Raw genomic sequence first — 22,278 nt, 5'->3', positions numbered from 1 at the left:
CCCAGGACTCTCCCAGAAAAGGAAATCATGTGTCACACTCGGCTTCTTACTCCAAGATTAAATTTTTGTCAGTGCTAGGATCTGAACTCAGGGCCTGGCAGGCCAAATTCATGAATGGATGAATGTGAGCATGGCAGCCTCTAGCCAATGAAGCTCTCAGGTGCTTCCGAGGTGCTGAGATCCAGCCCCAGGTTTGGCCAAATCAGTGATGCATAGATAGGCAGATGGTGCTATACAAATAAATATATATTGGTAAATGCCGCGGAACGGCTCTGGCGGGACGACGGAGGACACCTAGGGGAGGAACCTAGAATAGGGGGGGAAATGGCAAACAGACAACTCACACACATTAGGAATGGATGCTGAGTGCGATTTAATGCAGAGGATAACAAACTTTTTTAGCAAAAAGTCTACATAAGAAAGGGCAAAAGGTTACACAATCTTGCTACAGGGCTTCATTCTTGTATGGTCACCAGCTGGTCGCCTGAAAGGCACTTGTTTCCGGCTTATCTCTAAGAAATATAATGGGTTTCGATGTTTGTCACCATCTAACCATTACCTTATTTCTATAAAGGCCTTAATTGTCCCATAAGATTTTTCCTGTTCCTTCTTTAACAATAAGGTTATGGAGGCCTAGATCTAGCAAGTCTCTTAGTAAATGAAAGAGAGTAACAGGAAGATCTTTCTCCTAAGTAGTTATCTCAGCAATTACTATACATTCTTCCTGTTCTAGCCGCACCTACAGCTTATTGTAAATCTCTTACAAACAATTCCTTCTGCTGAGATGACATCGTGAAACCCCCAATACTTTTATATTTAATTATGACTTGTCTACTAAACTCCATAAGAGGGGTTTCAGGGTAGCACTTAACTCTGGTGAGTTAGTCATATTTTTAAGACACTCATGAGATATTTGAGTCGTCAGCACTCTTAAGAAAGAGCTTTGAATAGGGGAACGTTGACAATGAGTAAGTACAATGAACAGCAGAAACAGTAAAAGATTTATAGGCACTCTTACACAGTGGAGAAAAGAAAAGCAAGAACACATCTTTCCCAGGGGTTTGCCAGCCTTTCCAAGAGTAGGCCTCTTTGAAGCCCTATTCTCCTAGGTAGAATTGGGTGAAGTCCCAATACTCAGAAATAGGTTTCTGAAAAGCCCCATTCTCTGAGGTAGACTTCAGTGAAGTCCCAATACTCAGAGGTAGGTCTCTGAAGCCCCATTCTCAGGTCTGAAAGCTCATTTCCCATGCTAAGCAGACTCCACTGGAGTAGGCATGGCAGGTAAAGAGCACCAGCGCCCTCCATCTATGATTGAATGACACCTAGTACATTCCTACCAACTCTTAGGCATGTATTATACCACCATTGAAGGAATATTATTCTTTTTGGGCTTAATAAACTATTAATTAGGATCAATCAGCTTTCTAGGATTATTGCATTCAATTTTAGACTAGACTGAAACATGAACTACTCTTTCAATTGGTATTCCTATGCATAGGAATGAGTCTCTTGTGATCTCCTGCCATTGGTAGGTGTCAGGACTGGGATTTGAACCCGGGACCTATGTTGACAGGTTTGCCTATGTCTTCCCTGATACCCCACCAGCCTTTAGCAATGGCAGGTCAGGTCCAATATGCAAACATGTCATTCAGGCCCAAGATAGTCACTGTGCAAAGAAAAAAATGTGAAATCCTGAGCCCTATGCAGCTCACCACTTTTTTTCTATGCTACATTTTTTTTCTTCCTGCAAACCCTGTGGGCCTGATACCAGGATCAGCTATGGGCCCAGAGGCTACACTCTAGCCTACGGCGATTGAAGCTGAGGCAGGGTTGCCACGACCTGAGTTCAAGCCCCCTGTTGGCAAAATAAAGAACAAATTAAAAATTAATGATTTAACTAATTTAAAAAAGTAAGAAAGCTCCCTGGTTTGGAATTTCTGCCAGTTTTGTTTCCTAGGCTGGGATTTGAACTCAGGTCTCATTAATTCTATAGCAGTGTGCACGAAAGTGGCAGAGTTGCCACTTCTTGAATTCAAACCCGGTGCAAAGCCAAAAATAAAAATTAAGTCACTGAGCTCAGCAGGGGGAGTAGATGTGGAGATGGGAGGGGGAGATGGTAGGTGGAACACAAAGGAGGAGGCTACAATCCTCAACAGGAAATAAAATCATTACCTTGCTCATTTTACTGTAACTTCTCTGTACAATATTTTTACAATAAAAAAATGAAAAAAGTCGTGCTCAGAGAAGAAGTTTGGGGGTAAGGGAAAGAGGTCTGAATAGATGTACAAAATTCCACACTGATTTTATTTTAATATTCAGTATGTAACTGATTAAACATAGCTGCTTACTTAAAAATAATTAAGTCAAAATCCCCAACAATTAATGTCTTTGCATGTATGTGGGATTTGAGGAAAAGTAGTGTTTCTTGGATAAATTTGGGTGCTCCATTGTTTCGCGAATAGATATTTAGAATTGTAATATCCTCCTGAAGGAGAGATCCCTTAATTAGAATGTAGCAACCTTCTTTATCTCTTCTCACGAATTTTAGTTTGAAGATTATTTTATTTGATATTAGGATTGCAACTCCCGCCTGTTTATGGGAGCCGTTTGCTTGGAAGATTTTGCTCCAGCCTTTAACATTGAAAATGTGACAAGACCACACTAAAGCTACTAGCACAACTATGTTTATTGCATCATTATTTACCATAGCTAAGATATGGAACCAACCCAGATGCCTTTCAGTAGATGAATGGATCAAGAAAATGTGGTATATATACACAATGGAATTCTATGCCTCCATCAGAAAGAATGACATTATCCCATTTGTTAGGAAATGGAAAGGCTTGGAAAAAATTATATTTAGTGAAGTAAGCCAAGCCCAAAGAAACAAAGGTCCCATGGTTTCCCTTATTTGCAATATCTAGTGTATGTATGAGTCCAACAAGAAAGATTAGATAATGTGATGTTAGGAAAATGAACCCTTAGATAAGTATTTAAATGTTTTTTTTTCCTTTCCTGCATTTGTTTCTAACTCATTAATAGGATTATTTCTTTGTAGCTTTGTATGTCCCTCCCCCACAGTACAACCCCTGCTTTCACTATATTTGATGTCAGTATAATTTGTGGAGGAGATGGTGAAAAACAAGTCGTTTAAGGATACAAGTGGACACTATGAAACTATGTGAAGTACAAGTCGTCATGTCAAAAACGAACTTTACAACTTTGGTGCGGTGGGGGGGGTGGGCGGGATTGGGTGGGGGGCGGGGGGAGGCTGGAAAGGGATGTGAAGGGTAAACAAAGGTGGAGGCTGCAATGCTTGATAAGAAATGTACTCATTATCTTGCCCATGTAATTGTATCCCTCTTTACAGTATGTTCACAAATAAAATGAAATTAAAAAAAAAAAAGAATTAAGTCACTGTCTTGGAAATGGGGCCAGTATTTCTTTCAGTGCTCGGATTTGATCTCACCATCCAGGTTACTCTTTTGCACCGTGGGTGAAAGCAAAGTTCACTGTCCTTGAGGAAAAGAAATTCAGTTTAGAGTTACCAGGGTCTGAATGAAGGGCCTGCAATGGAAAAATATTTCTATATATGTGTAATATATGATATATATTTTCTTATGTATGTTTATAACACTATGATTTTTATTATTGATTTTGTATTTATTTTATTTTTTACTTGATTCATTTACTTATTGTCTATTGTATTTAGCATTTTTTTTGGGGGGGGGGAGTCCAGTCGTGGATCTGAACTCTGGGCCTGGGAGCTGTCCCTCAGATCTTCAGCTCAAAGCTAGCACTCTACCACTTGAGCCACAGCGCCACTTCTGGCTTTTTTTCCCTACTTATGCGGTGCTGAGGAATTGAACCCAGGACCTCATGCATGCAAGGCAAGTGCTCTACCAGTGAGCCACCTTCCCAGCCCCTATTTAGTATTATTATACACATACTAATATAGGACTGAGTTCCGGGAAGATGGTGGAAGAGAAGCTGGGGGTTAAACAAGCTCTCTCATAGAAAGCAGTTTCAGTGCTTCAATGAACAATCCTAAGCCAGAGAATCACACAAAGTGTTCCATCACAGTAAAGAGTATTAGGCTAGAGAGGGAAAATCCAGGCAATGAGGTGAATCTGAGCACTTGCTAACAGCTGTGACTGTGGTGGTGGCGGCAGTGGCAATGGCAGCAGTGGCAGTTGCAATGGCAGCACCTTTGGTGGCAGCCATAGACACTATACCTGCAACACAGAGAGTCCAGGACAAAGACGCCAGACGCGGCCAGTGAGCGGGTTCTACTCAACACCAGCAAGAACTGACAAGGAGCACATATCGTCATCCTGCAGTTCACAGACCAGAGATGACCCAGGAACGAAGACTCCGGCTTGAGTAGAAGCCTGATATCCTCTCAGGGATCAGAGTAGGGAAGACCACCCTTCTGCCCACTATGGGAAATCTCCATCTTTGATAATGGCAAAGGCCTGGTTGAGCAGCTAGCTCCAACTCAGGCCTTGGAAGAAAACAAAAGAGTCATTAAGCAGGTCACAGGAACCTAACCTGACCTGCTAGGCTCTGCTCAACCCAGGTAAAAGTCACCTAGCCTGGGTCGCCAGCCCCAGGAGTGTCTTTCTTCACTGGATAAACAGAAACAGAGGCTTCCCCTCTCTACAGCAGTCTTGACAATCAATTGAAATTCATTAAACATAAACCCTGAAAATGGCTCCAGGTAGGGCTCTGTGAGTGTCTCAGAAGCTAGACCCCCCCGGGGAAAAGCAAACGTTTGCTGAAAGGCCTCAACTCTATCCAGAACCTAGCCTCATCACAGCATCTCCAAACTAGAGAAAACAGCCACTCCTTCTTCTGTGATACTCAAAGCAGATCTCCCTCCCATTGAACTAGCCTGGGAGGAGGATCATAAAATCCTGGGTAAAGCAGAGCATTTTTCTGCTTGCTCAAACAAACTGACGTAAGAAACCAATCAAGCCACAGGAATATCAAACACCACAAACAGACGAGAGACTCCAACTAGAGACTGGTTAAGGACACAAGGGAGATACAGGATCTTCCCATTTCCAAAAAACTCAAAGAACTCTTTTTTTGTACCATTTATAAAGAAATTTTTTCTAAAACTGTTTTTAATTTTTTTCATTTTGAACTTTAAAAAATGTGTTTTCTATTAACTTTTTTCTTCCTCATAATTTTTATTTTAGGGGTATATGTATGTGCTTTTTTTCTTTTTCTTTTAAAAATTTTTTTATGTTTAGCTTTATTGACCTTTTGATTCGTTTTTTTCTTTCCTTCTCATTCTTTTCACCTTTTTCTTCTCTTTCATTCTTCTTTGTGTTATTTAATTGATGTTCTGCTCTTCCTCAGATATATCCATAGTCGATTATTAGACATTATCCCCCATTGTGTACACATTTAATCCAAAAATTTATTACTCAATTCCAAACCTCTTAGACTTAAATTCCTTAATAGCAGTACTATCTCTTTACACTTATATAATATTTTAAGCATGTTTATTTTTAAGTTTTTCACATCTCCTTTCTATCCCTACCCTTCTCTTATCCTATCCATATTCTCTGAATATTGTGTTTTTAGTTTGCATAATTTTTAAGTATTTAAGTGTTTCACGTTTTAACTTTTAAATTTTGTTTTTCTATTTTTTCTTGTCTCTTTTTTCTCTTTCTTCTTTTTTTTTTCTCTCTCTATTATCATTCTATCCAACCTATTTCCCGCTTAGAAATTAGGACTTCGTTAAATTAACCTTCCCTCTGTCTGTCCACATCCCTCTATTCCTATTTTTACCCACATCTCTCCCTAAACCTAATAATGTCTGGTTTGCCAAACTATTCTTTGCGGTTCGTAACCCATTAATACATAGGTGTTGGATGTTGAATAGATATATCTGTTGAATTAGATCGTATCTGCAGGCTTTGATTTTGAAACTACAGATTTTAGTTGATGCTTGCCTTAAGATAGTGTTCTAGCACAAAACTGGTGTTACTTTCATCCCAAATAGGCAGGGCTAAGAACACTCAAAGAGAAATACAGGAAATGCGTGAAGGGGAGGAAGCTAATCAAAGAGTAATACAGGAATTGAGAGCGCAGGATAAGAATACACAAAGATCGCTAAAGGCATTCATGGAATCCATTAACAAAGACTGAAGGAAGTCAGGGAGACCACAAAGGGAATGCTGAGTGGAACCCAACAGAAGGAATGAGAGTCCAAGGAAACCATAACCAATCAACTAAGTGATTTGAGAATAAACACTGAACACCAAATTAAGGAAGTAAAGCAGCTCATACAAGATCTAAAACAAAGATCCAACAAAGAATTTGAAGCAATCAAAGCCAACCAACTAGAAGGAAAAGAAATTAAAAGCAAAGTAGAAAGTCTTCATAGTAGGTTAGACTATGCAGAAAATTGATTTTCGGAGATTGAAGACAGCCTAGATATTATAGAGAAAGAACGTACAACCATCTAAGACAAATTCAAGAAAGGGGATAGATCTACTCAACACTTGGAAGACACCATAAGAAGGCATAATCAGAGGATAATTGGTGTAGAGGAGCACCTAGAGACAGAAGTTAATGGTCTGGGAAATTTAACAGGATCCTAGCAAAGAATTTCCGAAACATGTAAAAAAAATAGGCCTATTCAGATAGAAGAAGCTTTTATAACTCCAATTACACCAGACCAGAACAGAACAACCCAGCATCACATTATAATCTTCACAGGATCAATTGATACCAAGGAAAATATCCTTAAAGCTGTCAAGGAGAATAGATAAATCACTTAGAAAGGGAAAACAATTAGAATCACCTCAGATTATTCAGCAGAGACAATTAAAGCAAGAAGAGCCTGGAATGATGTACGCCATACCATAAAGACAAACAACTATCAACCATGTTTATTGTACCCAGCTAAACTCTCCTTCATAACCAAAGGTCAAATAAAAATTTTCCATAGCAAAGAAAAAATTGAAACAATTTATCTCCATCAAACCAGCCCTACAAATGATTCTTAAAGTTATCTTACACATAGAAAACCAACAAGACCACAAAAAGGCAAAGAAACCGCAGCCAAACTGAGAATCCAAGAACCATAGAAAAAACCCAGTTGCCACAGCCCCCAAGAAGGTGGATAAAATAGCAGGAACTCTCAAATAATTCTCAGTTCTATCTCTCATCATTAACGGAATTAACTCTCCAATTGACTGACATAGACTGTCTAGTTGGATTAAAAAGCAAGATCCTTCTATCTGCTGCCTTCAGGAGTCACATTTTGCCCAAAAAACAAAGACATTTTCAGTGTTAAAGGCTGGAACAAAATCTACCAAGCAAACGGCTCCCATAAACAGGTGGGAGTTGCAATCCTAATATCAGATAAAATAGATTTCAAATTGAAATTCGTGAGAAGAGATAAAGAAGGTCGCTATATACTAATAAAGGGATCTCTCCTTCAGGAAGATATTACAATTCTAAATATCTATTCGGAAAAAAATGGAGCACCCAAATTTATCCAAGAAACACTACTTTCCCTAAAATCCCATATAGATCCAAAGACATTAATTGTTGGGGACTTTAACACACCACTTTCCGCACTAGATAGTTTAACTTGGCAAAAACTCAAGGGAGAAACCGCAGATCTAAACACCTGCATAGATCAAATAGATTTAATAGATATCTACCAAATATGTCACCTAGCAGCATCAGAATACACGTTTTTCTCAGCAGCAAATGGAACATTTTACAAAATAGACCACATTTTAGGCCACAAAGCAAACTTGTCCAAATTCAGAAACATTGAAGTTATTCCTTGTATTCTCTCAGACCACAAGGGAATAAAATTAGAACTCAACACCAAATCAAAAATTCCTGTAACACATGGAGGTTAAAAAACACACTTCTGAATCACGAGTGGGTCATGGAAGAGATTAGAAAAGAAATTCAAATGTTCATGCTATTCAACAAAAATGAGCACACAAATTACCAGCTCCTCAACATATGGGGCTTGATCTCACTGCCTGGGAACTGTCTAGGAGTTGAATTGGCTAGTGGCTGCTGCACTGAAAATCACCCATTCATGAAATTCTAGGCCTTGAGTTTAGATCCCAGCACTGCCAAAAATGTAATCTTGGAGTGAGAAGCTGAGCATGACAGTTTTCTTTCTCTTTGAAAGTGGTCGGTGACAGGTAAGATGTATAATTCAGGTGCAAATCTATATGCTATGTAATAGGATGTCATAGGTGTAATAATTGTCACTACAATAAATAATGAAGGGTTTAATTAGTGTATAATTTTAAATAAAATTAGATGAAATAATTCTAGGATATGTATTAAGTTTTATTAATATTTTATTAACCATTAACACAATAAAAATTGCATGGAGAAGTTCCAGGAAGATGGCGGAGGAGAAGCTGGAATCTAAACAAGCTCTCACAGAGAAAGCAGTTTTAGAGTTCCAGTGAACAGTCCCAAGCCAGAGAATAACACCAAGTGTGCCATCACAGGACAGAGAGTCAGGCCAGAGAGGGAAAATCCAGGCAAGGAGACACATCTGAGCTCTTGCCAGCAGCCGCCACTGCAACAGCTGCAGTGGCAGCGGCGGCCGCGGCCATACCTGAGGCACAGAGAGTCCAGTATGAAGGAGCCAGACACAGCGGACAAGCTGATTCTACTCAACACCAGCAAGAACCGACAAGGAGCAGACATCGTCATCCTCCAGTTCGCAGACCAGAGACGACCCAGGAAGCAAGACTCAGCGTGAGTAGAAGCCTGACGTCCTCAATCCTTCTCAGGAAGCAGAGGAGGGAAGGCCACTCCTCCCCCCCCCAGTACCGGAGATCTCCATCTTGCATACCGACAAAGCTTGGCGGAGCTGCTAGCTCCAACTCAAGCCTTGGAATAAAACGAGTCATTTAAGAGATCACAAGAACTTAACGGCGGCGTGACCTGCCAGACTCAGCTCCAGGGAAAAGTCACCCAGCTCGAGCACCAGTGCTAGGAGTGGCTTTCTTCACTGGGTAATCAGAGCCAGAGGCTTCCCCTCCCTCTAGCAGCCTCGACAATCAATTGAAGTTCAGTAACAGAAACCCTGAGAGTGGCTCCAGGCTGGGGTCTGTGAGTTTTTCACAAACTAGCCACCAGGAAAAGCTACTGTCTGTTTAAAGGCCTCAACTCTACCCAGAACCTAGCCTCATCACTGCATCCCCCTCTTTTGTGATAGTCAAAGCATATCTGCCTCGCAATGAACTAGCCTGGGAGGAGGATGGAAAACAATTTTTTTTCAAAAAAGGCAAAAATCCTGGGTAAAGCAGAACATTTTTCTACCTGTTTGAACAAACTGACTTAAGAAACCAACCAAGCCACAGGACCAAAAGCAGACCAGAGACTCCAACAAGAGGCTGGTTAAGGACACAAGGGAGAAACAGGATTTTTCCCACCCCTCCCAAAAAAATCAAAGAACTTCTTTCTTCTTCTTCTTCTTCTTCTTCTTCTTCTTCTTCTTCTTCTTCTTCTTCTTCTTCTTCTTCTTCTTCTTCTTCTTCTTCTTCTTCTTCTTCTTCTTCTTCTTCTTCTTCTTCTTCTTCTCCTCCTCCTCCTCCTCCTCCTCCTCCTCCTCCTCCTCCTCCTCCTCCTCCTCCTCCTCCTCCTCCTCCTCCTCCTCCTCCTCCTCCTCCTCCTCCTCCTCCTCCTCCTCCTCCTCCTCCTCCTCCTCTTCTTCTTCTTCTTCTTCTTCTTCTTCTTCTTCTTCTTCTTCTTCTTCTTCTTCTTCTTCTTCTTCTTCTTCTTCTTCGTCTTCGTCTTCGTCTTCTTCTTCGTCTTCGTCTTCGTCTTCTTCTTCTTCTTCTTCTTCTTCTTCTTCTTCTTCTTCTTCTTCTTCTTCTTCTTCTTCTTCTTCTTCTTCTTCTTCTTCTTCTTCTGCTTCTTCTTCTGCTTCTTCTTCTTCTTCTTCTTCTTCTTCTTCTTCTTCTTCTTCTTCTTCTTCTTCTTCTTCTTCTTCTTCTTCTTCTTCTTCTTCTTCTTCTTCTTCTTCTTCTTCTTCTTCTTCTTCTTCTTCTTCTTCTCCTCCTCCTCCTCCTCCTCCTCCTCCTCCTCCTTTGTTGGAACAGGCACCCAAAAAGCCTCACTCCTGTACAGCTGTGAAACAGACAATTCATCTGGGGGCAATTGGTGAGGATGAATGTGGGTGGGCTCTGAAGTCAAGGAGAAAAAGGCCTCTTTGTAACCCAAGCTCTGTCTGTCCCAGTGCTCTGTTTTGACAGGAAGCCTTCATTTATGCCACCTCCAGTGGCAGGCCAAGTTCCCTGCACTTATCCTGTCTTTGTTAAACTATGTCCCAGTGTTGAAACAAGTTGCTACAATTAATTCAAGAGTCCTTCTGGCAGAAAAGTTAGGGAGCCGAACCTAATGAAATGATTCATTATCGGCAACAGTGCATCCCTCGGTTTCCAGAAGCTTGCTAAATCTAAGTACATATGTAATATCACAATGTTTCTGGTTATCTAGTGCTGGTGAAGCTCATCAGGTTTTGAAACCTTTGACCTCTCCTAGTTGGGCCTTGGGTGGCTAGGTTTTGCGGTTGAACACAGGGCCAGGGTGCTGATCGTAAGCTCAGAGCAGAAGCACTTTGCTTTACCATTTGGTGTCACAGCTTTACTTCTGGTATCTTCGTGTGTGTGTGTGTGTGTGTGTGTGTGTGTGTGTGTGTGTGTGTGTGTGTGTGTGTGTGCGCATACACCAGTTCTAGAGATTGAACTCAGGAGCTGAGCACTATACCTGAGTTTCTCCTGTACGAAGATAACACTTTCCCACTTGAACCACAGAGACACTTCAGGCTTTTTTTCTAGGGATGTGTTACTGAGGATTCAAACCCAGGGTTTCGTATGTGCAAAGCACTCTACCCCTAAGACACATTTTCAGCAATCCACTTCAAGTTTCTTGCTTTCTTTGCTTGTAATTTGGAGGACTTGAAGTCTGGGCCTGGGTGCTGTCTCTGAGCACTTCAGCTCAACTCTAGCACTCTACCACTTGAGCTACAGCACCCGCTCAGGCTTTCTGGTGACTCACTGGAAATAACCATCTCAAGGAATTTCCTCTGCAGGCTGGTTTGGACCCTGATCCTCAGCTCTCTGCCTTGTGAGCAGCTAGGATGACAGACGTGATTCTGTGGCACCTGGCTTCCATTTCAAATTGCTAAATGGTGAGTAGGAGGTAATAGTCTCATGGGACCTTTTGTGTCCGGGATAATTTGAACCCAGATTATCAGATCTCAGCTTCCTGAGTAGGCATGATGACAGACCTCAGTATATATGCCTAGGGTCCTTGACTCCATGTGATAAGGCACTAGCCATGAACTCAACAGGGAAAGGTCAGTGTCCTGAGTTCAACATTTACGACCAAGAAAAATAAACCAAAACAATTGTCTGCAGCAGGCAACTCATTAGAGTTCAGTACATACATAATTTTGGCCCTGACATGGGGACATATCTGAGCCTCAACTTTCTCATGTGCACAATCATCTTACTTGTGGAACTTTACAAGGACCAGCAGGTGGATGAACGTGTGATGCACTCTGTGTTGTGTGTGTGTGCGTGTGTGTGTGTGTGTGTGCGTGTGTGTATGTGTGTGTGTGTGTTTCAGGGAAGGCTTTCAGGAGAAGTGATACCTCTCTGAAGAATGAGCAGATACCAGGTTAAGGTGAAAGACTCAGCACACAACACCTCATGAAGGACTCATCACATAGCTATATCCCACAAGCTGTCATTATAATTAGGGTGTTTTCATCAGTATCACCAATTTTTCAGAAACACTTCACAAACTGCACAAAGTTCACATCTAATGGCTTAAAGAGGTGGGGTTGTTTTAAGGGGGAGTTAGCCATGGGCATTGCACTCAGAGTTTGGGGCTACTGTCCTAAGACATTTAGCTCAAGGCTAGAGCTCTAACACTTTGAGCCACAGCTCAGAGTTTCGCAGACTTCCTGCCAGGGCTGGGATTTAAACCCACCAGTGTCAGACCTCAGCCCTGGACTATCTTGGATGATAGGGGTGAGTGAGCCAGCAGCATCTGGTTCCGTGGAGCTGGGTTGCAGCAGTTTACCTCTGGTTAAGTCAGATTAGATAGCAGCTGTCAGCACCAGACTCCCAGCTTGCTATGTGATATTTGCAGTCCTATCCTTATATCATTGCAATCACAACCTTCTTTTATTTTTTTATTTTTGGTGCCAGTCTTGGGTCTTAAGTAAGGGTCTAAACACAGTCCCTAATCTTTTATGCTCAAAGCTAGTGCTTACTGCTTGAGCGACAACACAACTTCCAGACTTTTCTGTGCATGTGGTAGCAAGGAATTGAACCCAGGGCTTTGTATGTACTAGAGGAGCACTCTACCACTGAGCTCCAGGAGTGACAAGTATATAAACAGATAAATGTGTAGATTGGTAGATAGATAGGTGTATATGTATAAACTAAGAGAGATGTCTGTATTATGAATTTGCATATACCATATTACTACTAATTATTGGCAACTAAATTATTCCTTCCTTTTTTAATCATCATGATTGAATACATAATAAAGTATTAATTGAAGATTATTCAATGTAGTATAATTGTGTAAAATTTTATAATATAAAAAATACACTACTAATTTAATTGTTACTTTTATAACATTCCATTTGTATGGATATATCATCAGAATGGGTTTCTCAGAACCTCCCACCATTCATTAGTGGCAGTCCCGGGATTAAAACTCCAGGGCAAAGTTGCTGGTTTTGGCTATGGCTTCCCTAATAGCCCACCAAACATCAGCAATGCAAGGTCATGTGCACTTTCTGGGCCTTGTCATTTAGACTCAGGATGGTCACAATACAAAGCAAAAAAATTAATATCACCTTCTTGAACTTCTCAGTTTTTTACTTCTCCTTCTTTTTTTTTGCCAGCCCCGATATTTGAACTTGGGTCCTAGAATCCCAGGTTTGGTTGTGGCAGAGGTGCAAAGACCTAAGTTCAAGCCTTGTGCTTGGCCAAAAAAAAAAATAATCATAATAATAATAAGGCCCTGGCTTGGAATTTGCACTATTTTTCTAGCAGGCATGGGATTTGAACTTGGGACCTAGTTAAATCTGTGACATTGAGGGTGAAGTGGAAGCTCACCGTCCTTGTAGACAAGAAATTCAGACCAGTTCCCTAGGGCCTGAATTCAAGCATCAGCACTGGAAAAAATAATATTCGTATATGAGATCTATTTACATACATCGGTTTACTGTGTATGATGTTTATTACCATTATTTATGTAGTATTATTACACATATAACCTTCATTTATTACATCATATCACCTAGATTATATTTGCATATAGATTATACATCGTACTGAGACCTAGGACTTTCACAGAGAAGGAAACAAATGTGTCAAAATTGGCTTCTTACTCCACAAATAAATTTTTGGCCATGCTGGGATTTCAACTCACTGCCTACAATGCCCAATCCATAAATTGGGTCACAGTCTTAACACAACAGCCTCCAGGAAACTGAGCTGCCAGAAAATTCTGAGGAACTTTGATCAAGGCACCGTAGTGCCCAATATATACATTGATAGATATGTATATATGTATGTGTGTGTATATATATATATATGTATATATATATATATATACATATATATATATAAAGAGAGAGAGAGAGAGGGAATGTGAGGATATTAAATGATATATATATATATTATTACCAATTATTAGTTATTACATTATTCCACCATTTTATAAATATCATGATTGAATACTTATAAAAGCATTCATTAAAAATTAGTTAAAATCTTTCCATTAGGGGAATCAAACCATGGTGCTAAAATAGAAGATATAAATCCAATAATATTTGTGTGGCATTATGAAATAGAATCATGAATCAACTGCAAATTTAATTATTACTTTTATAGCATTCCATTAGCAGTCATACGAATAGGAATGAGTTTGTCAGAATCTCCCTCCATTTGTGGGTGGCAGTCCTAGCATTCGAACTCCAAGGCTGGGTAGTTTACTTCGAATGCAAACCATTGGAATGACACCGTGAAGATTTCAGATTGTCACAATTGAAAAAAGAACAACAAGAAGAAAAGAAATCCAGGTGTCAATGGCTCTTGCCTATAATCTTAGCTCCTCAGGAGGCTGAGAATGTAGAGAATGCCATTTTGAATTCAGCAAGGGCAGGAAAGTCGGTGACACTCTTATTTCTAACAGATCACCAGAAAAATAAAAATAAATAAAAATAAAAAAATGAGTGAAATTGTGGCTCAAGTTTCACAGTGCTACTCTGGAGCAAAAGGAGCTCAGAGACAGGGCCTAAGCTCATGGTACAAACACAGAACTGCCCCCTACAAAAGGAGGCAATCACTCCATGTCTCTGTGTATGGATGGATGATGTATGGATAATGGGCATTCAGCAGGTTGCCCATGCTCAGCCCACCCAACTTGGGCAACCCGGGACAAGCCCTCAGATTTCCTAGGCTGTAGGAGTGGTTGAAGGTTCTGGATACATATTATTTATCCCTATGTAGAATGTGAGCCTAGACATCTAGGGCCTGGTGGCTCTCACTCATTCATCATTCCTCATTGCAGAGTCACAGACTGGTCCAAAATGTCGGCAAAGTTATGAAATATTCAGCGATTTCTATGCCAAAAGGGGTAAGCCAATAAATTCCACCCTCATAACTCTGGTTACAAGTCAGCCTTGGGCTGTGTATGTGGATTAGCGGTAGAGAGGTTACCAAGCATGCACGAAGCCCTGGGTTTGAATCTTCAGTAATACAGAAACAGAAAAAGCCAAAAGTGGCACTGTGGCTAGCCTTGAGCAAAAGAAGCTAAGGAACATACCCAGACCCTGAGTTCAAGCCCGATGAACAGCAAAAAAAGAAAAAAGTGAGCCTGGTGAGACATATTCTTCTGTGTCTCAGGAGGGTCGAGGTGCGAGGTAAGAGGTAGAGAGCAGCTGCTGGTGGCTCACCCCTGTAATTTCAGCTATTCAGGAAGTTGAGATCTGAGGATCACAAGTACAAGCAGAAAGGTCTACATGAGACACTTTTCTCCAATTAAACATCCAAATAGCCAGAAGTAGAGCTGTGGTTCAAGTAGTAGACTGCTAACCTTGAGCAGAAAAGCTAACGGATAGCGTCCAGGCCATGAATTCAAACCCCAGAATGTGAAGACTCCGGGTCTATGTTGAGGGGTAAGAATGATGCAGGCTCCAGCCTCAGGATTATCTGAGGACTGTGTTTGGGATTAGGAAAGCTCTTGGAATGCCAGGCTAGAGAGGGAAAATGTTCTCTCTCCCTATCTCAAAACACATGTCACAGACTCCTGGGCTAGAGAGGGAAAATGTTCTCTCTCCCTATCTCAAAACACATGTCACAGACTCCTGGGAGCTGAGGAAGTGGCTCTTCTGCTTGCTTAAGCATAGATGAACAACTGGTCAAGCATTTTCCTGAGATTGGAGAAGTAGTTTTAGCTTTCTCTAAAATAGTTTAGATAATAATATACCTAGACATTGTCTTATAGGTTAAGTAAAAATGTATCTGTTGAAATTTTTGTGTGAATGTCTTCTGATCAAATCTTGGCAAAGATTATGCTTGCTTGTCTTTAAATACCCACTAACAATAAAGCACAGCATGCAGTGGCAATTGTTTGCACGCTGCATCCCCTGTGTCCTGGTGATATTGTGACCCTTATCCAGGGACCCCAATACACTAGACGTTGACACCAGAACTGACACACACACACACACACACACACACACACACACACACACACACACACACACACAAGATAGAGCATTTGCCAGTAAGTCTGCACAATTCTACATCTAGAGAGACATAGGAAGGAAAGATTTGCTCCAGAAGGTGATATAACCAGTGCCAAAATTCCACAGGAGTTCTAAGGCTTGGAACAGGACAGAGAGCCTCAGGCAGAAGGCACAGAATGGGTAAAGGTCCTGCGGTGTGGTGTAGAGCAGGTGGTGTGTGTGAAATGAAGGTTCTGTGGCTTCAGACAAGTTTGGCAGGACATTCAAGGCTGGGTCAAGGTTTGTACTTCAGGCACAGGTATGAAAGAGTGTGGAGTCCCAGAGTGGGGCTCAGGGGGAAGATTAGATCTTTTTCACCATGGACCCTAGTCATTTCCTGTGGCTGGAAGCCTATTTCTCACAGCTCCTGACCCTTAGGCCTCCTTTGCATCTGTCATGGGCGCAGTGTGGATCTGAGCAGTAAATCAACTTCTCAGACCACAGTTTGGGGCAAGGAGGTCCAAAAGCTGCAAGATGGCATGGCAGGTAACATCTGCTCATGCGGTATCACAAGAGTGCAAATCTGTCAGGCACACCCTGAGTGGGTGTTGAGTTGGGCTCATGAAAGACTTGTGGGCTCACCAATCCACAGCCAGCTGGCTGCTGCTTGTAGCAGTTGCTATCCCAGGAGTCCCAGGGCTCAGAGCCCTGCTTTCCTCACCAGTGCTCGGGGACAGATGAAAGTCTGCAATCGTTGGCCTACTACAAAGGAGCATCCATAGTGTCGTTTCCCTTGGCTCTGTGTCCCCGTGCATGGATGGAGGGGCAGGTTCCATCGAACTTACTGCCATGGTGCAGACCCCTCAGCCCAAGTACTTAGGAAGAAACACTTGAACTGGCTAAAGAGTTTACTACTACTATTCCTCAGGACTTCCCCCAGTTCTGGCTCAGGTCATCATTACCGCCTTTCTATGTGTGGGCGCATCTTAGAATTAGGGCTTGAACTCAGGGCCGGGGATCTGTCCCTCAGTTTTTTTTTCATTCAAAGCTAGCACTCTACCACTTGAGCCACAGTTTTTCTTTCAGCTTTTGGGTGGTTATTGAGAGAGGAGAGTCTCACACACTTTTCTAGCTGGGCTGCCTCTGAATCGCAATGCTCAGATCTCAGCTACTCAGATCTCTGAGTAGCTAGGAATATGAGAGCATGACCTAATAGCACCTGGCCACACTCTCCTTCTTGGCTAATGACAGAGGACCTCTCTCCCAGCCTAGCACCCACGTACAGTTACCCCTCCTACCCCACTCCTATTCCTCCAGGCTTCACAGGAATCATACCCTCCCCTGAGGTCAAAGAAATAAGATCAGGTTTGAGCTTTTTGTTCTCCACAGAGTCAATAGCTGCAGAGAGCTGATATGTACTGTAGTTCAAGTGGTAGAGCACCAACCTTGTGCAAACCAGCTAAAGGATACCACCTAGGATCTGAGTTCCAGCCGGCAAACTCACACAAACACGCAAACACGCACACACACACACACACACACACACACACACACACACACACACACACACACACACACATATCCTTAGCAGGGTCCAATGGCTCATACCAGCAATCCTAGCTAAAGAAGCTGAGCTCTTAGGATTGCAGCTTGAAGCCATCCCAGGCAGTAAAATCCGTGAGACTCTTCTTTCCACTAAGCTACTAAAAAAATGAAAGTTGGGCTCTGGTTGAAGTGATAGAGTGTCAGCTTTGAGCAAAAGAAGCTCAGAGACTGTGCCTAGACCTTGAGTTCCAGCTCTAAGATTTTTTAAGACACCCTTTACCCCCACTCCACATCCAATCAAGCCATAAATCCAGATTTTGGTCACCCTGTATCTCACTTCCATTCCTGCCGTTTCACAACACTGCCATAAGTGGCCGGTGTGGGGCCAGCAATGGATTAAGAAGTGAACATACAACAAGGGGGGCATAGCTAGGTCAAGGCTAATGTCCCATAACATTGAAGTATTGGCCATACTAGTCTCTAATCCCCCCAGTTTCCTGGACCTAGAATTTAAAGTGTGTGCATCTGTATTCTGGGCATCCAGAATTGTCTAGAAGGACATGAGAGGCCAAGCTCAGGTGGGAAGATAGACTTTGCTGCAACAAGATATGTTTACATTTCCTACACACCAATGGATACTTCCAAGCCACCTTGACCTCAAATCCCATGTAACCCTGAATCCTCATTTCTTGGGCAGCCTTCAGTCAGCTATCAAGCTCAAGTTGGCCAGAGCCACCACAAACCCCCCTTCCCCCACTCCACTGCCAGCATGCAGGGAGGGACGTGAGTCAGAGGCCCAGATTGGGAAAAGGACAGGACATCACATGACTAACGCCCGTCCAGAGGCAGGGGAGAACTTATGCAAGCCGGCCCTGCTGACCCAGAATCCTCTGGAGGTGCCCCAAGATTTGGACAGGCCTCACTTGAGCCCCCCAAAAAATCTGGAATCCAGGCCTCTGGCAATTTAGGACTCATTGTTGACCCTGATAGGGGGCTAAAGGGAAGATCAGTGTGGAGAAGGGGCACCATCCGAGATCAGAAAGAGGCAACTCAGGAAGTGGACAGAGGAAGATGAGGGAAACACAAGCACACACACACACACACACACACACACACACACACACACACACACACACACACGCACATGCACACAGGAAGCCCAAGGCCTCAGCAGTCCCTGAGGACCCTGACCATGCCCACCCCCAAGAAGATGGCACTACTATCCTCAGACCAATTATAGACAAAACTAAGGGCCTCTGACAAGTCTGAAATGGCTCATAACAGCTTGGCATTTCGTAAATGTACACACTGCTATGCAGAAATCTCAGCTACCTTATTTTTGGTTGTCGGTCATGGGATTTGAACTCTGGGCCTGTGTGCAGTCCCTCAGCTCTTCAGCTAAAGGTGAGTGCTCTACCACTGGACCCACAGTGCCACTTCTGGATTTCTGGTGTTTCACCGGAGATAATGTCTCACAGATTTTCCTGCCCAAGTTGGCTTTGAACCACCATCCTCAGATATCAGCCTCTACCATCCCACACCTGCTACCATTCATCCAGTCCCTGCCTGCCACAGGCCACGACCTCTGGAGTTCTTGGTAAGGCATTGCCCACTGTGCTGTGGCTTCACACTGGGGCACACCTGGGGAGTTCTTAGAAATGTCTGTACAGTGAGGCCAGCACCTGTTCTCCCAACCAGAGCACCCCTACTACTTCACCATCTCTTACGTTTTGTCTTTCTTTCTTTCTTTCTTTCTTTCTTTCTTTCTTTCTTTCTTTCTTTCTTTCTTTCTTTCTTTCTTTCTTTCTTTCTTTCTTTCTTTCTTTCTCTCTCTCTCTCTTTCTTTCTCTCTCTCTCTCTCTTTCTTTCTTTCTCTCTCTTTCTTTCTCTCTTTCTTTCTTTCTTTCTTTCTTTCTTTCTTTCTTTCTTTCTTTCTTTCTTTCTTTCTTTCTTTCTTTCTTTTGGGTTGAGGGACTTGAACTCAGGGTTTGGGTACTGTCTCTAATGTCTCTTTTTCCTCAAGGCCAGTGCTTTACCACTTGAACCACAGCTCCACTTCCAGTTGGATTGGAGATGAGGCTCTCATGGTACTTTCCTGCCTGGGCTGGGAAATGAGATCCTCTGGATCTCAGCCTCCTGAGTGTGCAGGATGATAGGCGTGGGATGACAGGCATGAGCCACTGGCACACAGCTTATGGTATCTCGTCCTTCAGAATTTCCACCTAGTCCTCCTCTAGATGCTACTACCTAGACACTCCTCTACCTCCCTCATGGACAGCAAAGGGAGGCTGAGAATTTGGGTAGGGCCATAGGCTTTAAAGGGCCCCCTCCACATCACTAGCCCTCTCTAAATTCCCATCTGCTTCCTCTGATGGACTGGTCGTCCAGGGAAGATCAGACCCACTAAGAGTTCTGGGGCCTGCCTTCTATCTCCCCGCACCACCACCCAACAGATACCTGCAGATTTCTGGGGCCCGCTGCTCCATGACCTGGTGGAAGACATTGGGAGGGTTGCTGATAACTGGGTCCAGGGGTGCTCAGGACAGAAGAGTTTCCAGCTAGCCTCTATCAAAGAGGGAGACACAAAGCATGGATGGGTCTACTAAAAGCTTCAGGGCATAGCCATCCTCATGTCACCAAGGTCCCTTGGAGAACTGTATCGGACAGTCTCGCACATCTATACCAAGACTCACACAACTGTACCGAGTCTCTCACCTGCAGCCCTGGCTGGAAATGAACACGCTCTGCTATGCTGTCCATCATCTGCAGCACCTTTGCTCTCTGTGTTTCCTGTCAGATCCTCCTTCTTAAGCAGGACCAACTTTTCAAGTGCTGCCTGCAAGAAGCCCGTTCCGATCACCTTGGCACAGCTGGAGCCTCTCGGCTCTGCGGGCTGCGGGCTTTTTCACACTCTGCCTTCTGGCCAGTGTGTGTTGAGAATGCACAAAGGGGCAGGCCTGGGTTCCACTACTGGATTTCTGAAGGCCCTGGTACACCATCCAGGGACAGGTGTTTTATCACACTCCAAGAGAGGGTACTCAAAACCCAGGCAGTTTGTAGTCATAAAACAGGGCCATTTCTTGGTGTGGGCTTGAACAGGGGATCTGGGAGAAGAATCTCTGAGTTTTATTGCTCAAGGCTGGTGCTCTACCTCTTGAGCCACAGCTCCATTTCTGGCTTTTTGGTGGTTCCATGGAGAGTAGAGTCTCACGGGCTTTTCAGCTTATGGCTGACTTCAAATAGTGATCCTCAGATGTCAGCCTCCTGAGTAGCCAGTATGACATGGATGAGCCTTAGCCCCAGATGAATGGCACCAAATGCTTCTTTTTGCTCCTGTTTATCTCCAGTCAACTAGCAAGCCCAAGTTAAAATAATCAGTTACTGGGGATCAAAATCCTCTCCTAGGTCAGTTAATCCAAAGAGATAAAGTGTCTTTGGAAAAGGCTAGTCTGAGTTGGCTAGGGGTATTTGTGTGTGTGTGTGTGTGTGTGTGTGTGTGTGTGTGTGTGTGTGTGTGTGTGTGTAAGTGTCAGGGATACCTACCCGTATCTCTGTGGTGCCTCATCCTCCCAGCAGGGAGTGCATCCAGGATACTGACCCCAAGGAAGGTGGATGAGCGAGGGTATTTTAGGTCATATCCAGGGGGATGATCCGAATTCTGTCCTGCAACCAAAGCCTTGACAGATAATGGAGAGAAGGAGAGGTATAGGGGGACATCAAGGGAAGCCCCTTACCTTTGGCTAGAAGTGCCAGCCAGCTAGAAGACTGAATCCATCTTTCTTGGTAGTCAGATAAAAGGTGTACACTGTTCATTTATTTTATGATGATTGTGTGAGCCTTAAGGCTTGGATTTAGGGCCTGGGTGTTATCCTTGAGCTTCTTTTGTTGAAGGCTGAGGCTCTACTACTTGAGCTACACCACCACATCTGGCTTTTTTGTGTGTGGGTTTGTGGGGGGGGAGAGGTGGTTTATGAGAGATAAGAATCTCAAGGACTTTTCTGCCCGGGCTGGCTTTGAGTCACGACCATCAGCCCTCAGACTCCTGAATAGCCAGGATGATGGGTGGGAGCCACAAGCTCCTGACTGCCACCATCCATTTATAATCTCTTTGGCCCAGGGCTGTGCCACCCACACTGCACCTCCTTGTTGGGAATGGGAAGCAGACATGAGTGGGTTTGATACTTCAACAGCTTACCTATCTTTGAGCATTGTTCCAGGTCAGTCTGATGGCAGATTCCTCCTTATCCACAGCAATGACTGGGCTCTGTCACAAGAACAAATGTCCCCCGGGAGGTGTCAGGTCTGAGGTCTTTCCTCTGAACCCTGGCCCCTAACCGAAATGAGGGTCTTTCCTGCCTAAGCTGGCTTTGAGTTGAATCGTGATCTTCAGATTTCCACTCCTGATTACTTAGGATGATAGCCATGAGACACTGGCACCTGGCCAAAGATACTTTTCCAAGCCTGTCATTCTATCCACTTAGGAGACTGAGCTCTGAGGACTGCATTTGGATGCACCCTTTTCAGCAAAGTCCATGAGAACTCTTATCACTAACTAAACACCCAAACAAGTTGGAAGTGGAGTTGTGGCTCAAATGGCAGAGTGCTAGCTTTGAGCATAACACAAGGGATGGGACCCAGGCCCTATTTATAAACTTTTTCTAGCATAGACCCACCCAAGAAAGGGAAGCAGGTGGGCACACGGGAGCTCAAAGCTCACACATAATACTCAAGACTCACAGAATAGACCCCATCCTGCTCTGATTCTCTAGATTATATGTCCTAGATTATGGCAGTCTTTGATGGGACTGACCATACACCAAATCAGGACATTCAAGTACAATCTCATAATGAGTATCCCGTGACCTCATCAAGGACTCAAGATCCTTTGACACTGGGCAGTCAGTTGTGGTCTAGTTATCCAGCCACAAGATATAGGATTGAAAGGATTTCTTGGTCAAGGGATG

This window comes from Dipodomys merriami, unplaced genomic scaffold, assembly GCF_024711535.1.
Source record: "Dipodomys merriami isolate MVZ:Mamm:240054 unplaced genomic scaffold, mDipMer1.0.p SCAF_535, whole genome shotgun sequence".
In the NCBI taxonomy this organism is placed as follows: domain Eukaryota; kingdom Metazoa; phylum Chordata; class Mammalia; order Rodentia; family Heteromyidae; genus Dipodomys; species Dipodomys merriami.
The sequence above is the reverse complement of the archived record's forward strand: the minus strand, read 5'-3'. Positions refer to the sequence as shown.